We start from the raw sequence: 6263 nt of genomic DNA on the forward strand, positions 1-6263 counted from the left end.
ATTAGACTAAATAGCCGAGGACAGGTTCAAGCATATGGCACCCCAACTTCAGTAACTGCTAGTGAGCTGTTAAAAATTCGAAAATTTAAGATATTATTATGGCAAGAATGAGACTTCGAGAAAGCCCACAAAATGCTTTGGAATTGGTCATACGCGATACTACTGCAAGAGACCAGATAAAGAACCAAAAGGACAATGCATACGATGTTGACAAACGGGACACTTTATAAAGGATTGCAACGCACCACCAAAATATTGCCTATGTGTTGATGCTGGCTATAGTCCATGTGACCATATTCTAAGGACCAAAAAATGTGCAATATACAAAAAGTTTACTCAGAAAACATGATAAAAATACTTCAGACGAATATGTATAGGAGCCGCACAGCCCATGCGCTCCTCACGCAGTTGGTGATTGAATAAAATGTCAAAGTCATCAGCGAACAGTAAAAGAAAATGGAGAAAGAAATCTGGATCGAAAATATAACCGGGACGACTGCCAAATGGATACCACCATTCAACAACCTAGCATTCAAAAACAGCGGCACCGGTGACAGTTTGGTTTGGCTTAAACACCAAAAACATACCAGCTGCTACTTAACATCAAAAGAAAATATTGACGCGTTTCAGGATAAACTGAATAACATAGAAGATAAAGCGAACGAGATTGGAAGTGACTTGGTCATTACCGGAGACTTTAATTAAAAGCAGTCGAGTGGAGAATGACGTATACTAATTCACGGGGACGATGGGTGGTAGATTTGATAACATGGCTCGACCTTACAGTAGCAAACATAGGTAATATCGCCACTTTTAGAACACCCACATATGAGAGCACGATTCCAGGCATCACTCTAGCTTCGGAGACCTGGCCACAACACCTCGAAATTGGAGAGTTCTCAAAAACTATACCGGAAGCGACGACCAGAAAATCTTACATAGTATTGGTGGAATAAACGCAGCAAACCTTAATAACAACAGAAAACCCACACGCAAGTGGAATGTCTCAAAATTAAATACCACTATGCTATTCGCGCATATGTTCGCTTTTTATACATACAACAACGTTCAAAATTAAACTACTGCTCAAGTATAATGAAATCAACAGGTCAACATAGCTATGCCAAAAATAGCGCAAAACCGGAGTAAACAAGCAGTATATTGGTGGGCAGAAGAAATAACACTATTCAGAAGAGTATGCCACCAAAAGAGACGGCGATTGACTAGAAATAAATGAAGAAACATATCCATTGCAGAACTCGAAGACTAGAAAAAATAGCTTTGAAGAAAAATATATTGATATTAAAAAAAAGAAAATTGGAAGAACTAAGGAACGACATAAATGAAAATCTAAGGAGATTGGGCTACAATTGTCGTGAAAAAGCTTGGAATAAGGCCCCAAATTCTAGATTAAAACAGCAACACTGCAGAAGATAGTTTACACTTTATTCCACACTCATGAAATAAGACCACCAAATGAAGAAATACAATCCATAACTAGTACTTTTTGAACAGTTTTTCTCATATTTTTTACAAATAAAAGAAAGTTGAGTTGCCAAACGGAAGAAACTCCAAACCATTATAAAACTACGGATTTTTTTTAGAGCTAGTAGCAAGTGGAAACTAAGCAATGAAATCTTTTCAGTTATATTAAAAAAATTAGCATAAAAAATTGTGGCACTCATGTTCCAACTTTGACGCCGTCCAGCAGCCAAATTAATACATTTTTGAAAAATCCTTTTTGATTCTTCTTTGTGGAACAATTGCTTATATAACTGCATTTAAAGATGATTCACTTTTCAGCTTTCATTTTTTTGAATCTTTGGCCACAGTCGTGGCACTATGCTATGGTTGAATGTTGAAGAATACTATGCGTTTTATTTTAAGGTTATGATAAAAGTAGTGTTTTGTATTTAAATATCCAACAGGTTATGGGCCCAGGCAATACTCATCCAACGATGACTTCAATATATAAATATATAATATTAACAAATTAGATGAAAATAATTACGACTCATGGAGTATCCAGATGAGGAGTGTCCTAATACACCAAGGGCTCTGGTGTGTTGTAAATGAAAAAATGTCTGAAGTGACGAATGATGCAAAAGATCTGGATATGTGTGAAAAATAGAAACAGAACGACGAAAAGGCGTTGGCGGTAATAACGTTGTCAATAAAAGCTTTGAAAATTGGATATGTAAAGAAGTGTAATACCGCAAAATCCCTTTGGTCTGACTTAAATGAAATTCATCAGCCCACTGGACCGGTAAGGAAGGTATCTTTATTTAAGAAAATTTATATATGTAGGAAAAATTTATTAATATAATGATAAATAAATTTTATTAATATTTTTTTACAATATTTTAAAATCGACGCTCTACCCTTTTTACGCCAGTCCACAGTACTCGCTCTCTCCAACTCACTACAATCAAAAACTAGCAGCGTTGCCAGTTTTTTCGTTTATTCATTTAACTGCCCGCCGCCAATTGCCACATTCGGCCATTCTGATGAAGCATTCGCCTCGAAAGCGGGGTGCCATTTTTTTATATCCTCGGCTACTGCATACGTTCTTCGTGACCCAGCAGTATCCCCGATTTTTTCCACTGAATGCCGTCCATGATTAAGCCTTTCGACGATTTTATATGGCCCGAGGAATTTCGATTTTAACTTAACCCCCGTTCCAAACTGAGTACGCCTAATAGCCACGACATCACCTTCTGAATGTTGCATTTCGGTCGTTCGTTTAGTGTCGTAAGTTTTGCGATTTTCGACCTGAATTTTCATTATATTTTCTCGAACCTCTTCCCGTACCGTATCTCGTTCGTTTTGTAATTCTATAACCTCATGTTCCATCATAATAGTGCGCATGGTTTCATTTTCTTTGACACGCATATCTACCCCAGTTAGTATCTTGAATGGTGTAAATTCGTACTTCGAGGGTGTGAATTATTTATCGTTTGCTGAACCTTGTCAACATGTCGGTACCAGTTCATTGGATTCTCCATGCAGTATTTAGTCAGCATTGGTACCACAAGTCTATCAGTGATAATTCTCCTTGGGTTACCAAACGTTGCTGCTTGTTGCAGTTTATCAACGACCTCATCAGCGCCTGTGCTTTTTGTCGGGTACAGCCATATAAATTTAGAAAATGCATCAACGATCACCAGGATGTGGTTGTACTGCTTTTGGGTGTTCTCCATCGGTCCGACATGATCCATATGAAAAGTGTTTAGCGGTCTATCAGACTTATCAATTGGATTCAAGAATCCTTCCTTTTTACCCAGTTTTGTTTCCGCTAAGATGCACTCTACACAACTTTTTACCACAGTCATCACTTTTGCGCCTAGATTTTTAATATAGAAACTCTTCTCAATGACATCTTGCGTTTTCTTCGCAGCGAAATGTCCCTGACGATGTGCGATTTTTATTATTTCTTGCTTCATAGCAGCTGGGATCACCATGAGGATCCTTGTTCGAATCTTTATACAATATGTCACATTTATTATAGTAGTCATCGTAATTACTTTTCTCTAAAATTTTTCTAACTGCACGGATCCACTCGTCCAACAGTTGCGCCTCTTTGATTCTATGCTGCAACGCATCTTTCATCAATAAGCAGGCCACACGACTTAGCGCATTTACGTGTGTCATTTTACTACTCTTACGGTGTTCGATCACATAATCGAATTGTTGTAAATATATGGCCCACCCTGCTACTCGTTGCGGAACGTCGTCTTTTCTCATGGTCATCGCGAAGGCATTACAGTCGGTCACTATCCTTATCTTCGTACCCAAAACGAATACTCTCCATTTTTTCAATGCCTCGATAATTGCTAGAACCTCCAATTCATAGGAGTGATCATTTTGTTCTGCCGGTTTGGTTTTTCTACTCATGTACTGGACTGGATATAATTGCGCATCATCGGCTTCCTTTTGTAACAGTACGGCACCATAACCGTACTTACTCGCGTCAGCATGAATCCCGGTGTATGCTTTCGGATTATAAATTTTTAAAACTGGTGGGTTAGATAATGCCACTTTTAATTGTTGAAATGCTGCTACTGCTTCGTCATTAATCTTAAACTTCGCGTTTTTACCCATCATATCAGTCACATGAAAAAATCCATCTCGCAAATCCAATGTACTTGAACTTCACCCGGTCGAACTTCACCCGGAAGCTTCTAAGCTTAAAAAAAATGAGAGCCATCCCATCTACAACCTACAGTATTTACTTCACCGCAGAATTAGCGTTGAGGAGCCCCACAAAAGAAATGGTCCGGTGCAATGCACAAACTGCCAAGAGTATGGCCATACTAAGTCATATTGCACTCTTCGTACAGTGTGCGTAGCTTGTGGCGAGCTTCACCATAGTTCCGAATGCGATAAAAAAGCATTAAAGGATACCAACTCCAAAAAATGTAGCAACTGCAGTGGAAATCACACTGCAAACTACAGAGGATGTCCTATTTATAAAGAACTGAAGCACAGGTTAGCTCTGCAGAAAGAAGCATTGCGTAATCCTACAAAAAGCAACCCCATCAAATTAGTTGAAGTACCTCAACTAGGTGTTTCATATGCTAATGTCGTTAAATCTGACAAGCAACAAGCCCCTCCAGTTCAAAGTAATAGTTTGGAAATAATGATATCCACTCTTACCTAGAGCTTAACTCAGTTCATGTCAATCATGCAAACTATGCTTAACGAGATAGTTAAAATGCAAAACCAATTAATGCAAATGTTTTTGTCTAAATAATGAGTACTTTAAAAATTTGTACACGGAATGCAAACGGCTTTAGCCAACATAAACTTCAACTCACATATTTCATGACCCGAAAAAGTGTGCTTTGCTCAGAAACACATCTAACAAACAAAAAATTCTATAAAACCAATCACCCAGATGGAAAAGCACATGGTGGTACAGGTATTTTGATACGAAGGTGTCTAAAACACAATTTCTTATGTACATATGCTCATAATTACATGCAAGCCGCGATTGACGTGCCTTAAGCACATAGGAAAAAATTGAACTTTATCGGCAGTTTACTGCCCTCCTCGCTTCAACATTACTGAGACCCAATTTACGTATTACTTCTTAACTCTGGGGTTCACGACTCTGTAATCCAAAAGACCAACAGCTCTACAATTTTATTCTAAATAGAAAAAATGCACTAGACGTAATCTCTCCTGGGCAGCCAACATATTGACCTGCTGATATCAATAAAATACGAAACCTAATAGAATTCGTCGTGACCAAAGGCATAAGCAAAAATTTTATTTCAACAAACACAAGCTGCGATTTGTCTTCTGACCATTCTCCAGTTACATATAAAAAGTATATTAACTCACACATACACACAAATTACAAGATAAAGTGTAAGTCTCATATTGAGGACGCAACCTCAGTTTTAAACTCAATTCTGATTTCAGCAGCAGAAAACTCCACCTTTAAAGACAATAAAATTTACAGATTCAATAGAGTTCTTACAAATAGTGACATAGAGAATTTAGTTTTACAAAAACGTAGATTAAGGCGTGAATGGCAAAAATCTAGGTCCCCTTTAGCGCAAAACTTATTTCAGGAAGCCCAAAGGAGACTTAGATCTGCATTAAGCAAGGAAGTCAAAGTCAGACAATATAATTATATTCAAAACCTATGTCCAAATGGCAAAAACTATTCATCTTTGTGGAATGCTAGCAAAGGTATAAATCCTCCCATAGACTCCAATTCTCCAATAAGAAACTCTCTTGGAAACTGGGCGCGAAGTGATGAAGAAAAATCTAACGTTTTTGCTGATTACCTAAAAGAGGTGTTCCAACCAAATCCTGCAACAGGACAATATGACTTTCCCACTCAAGATCCACATATACCATCTATTGACATGAATATCACGGCCAATGATCTTGTCCAAATAATCACAAATAAGTTAGATTGCAAAAAAGCACCGGGATATGATAATATCTCACCCATCATGATAAAAAACTTACCCCTTTTGGCCATACATTTTATCACAAGACTTTTTAATGCCATAATTAAATTTGGCTTTTATCCAACAGAGTGGAAAACATCCATGATTATTATGATTCATAAATCAAGTAAAGACCCCACGCTTGCCTCTTCATACAGGCCAATAAGCTTACTGCCATGCCTCTCTAAACTCTTTGAAAGAGCACTGCTTTTAAAGCTGAAACCGTTCCTTGACGTTCAAAACTTAATACCGTCCCACCAGTTTGGTTTTAGGGAAAAACATGGAACTATTGAGCAA

Source organism: Teleopsis dalmanni, chromosome 1 (assembly GCF_002237135.1).
Source record: "Teleopsis dalmanni isolate 2A chromosome 1, ASM223713v2, whole genome shotgun sequence".
NCBI lineage: Eukaryota > Metazoa > Arthropoda > Insecta > Diptera > Diopsidae > Teleopsis > Teleopsis dalmanni.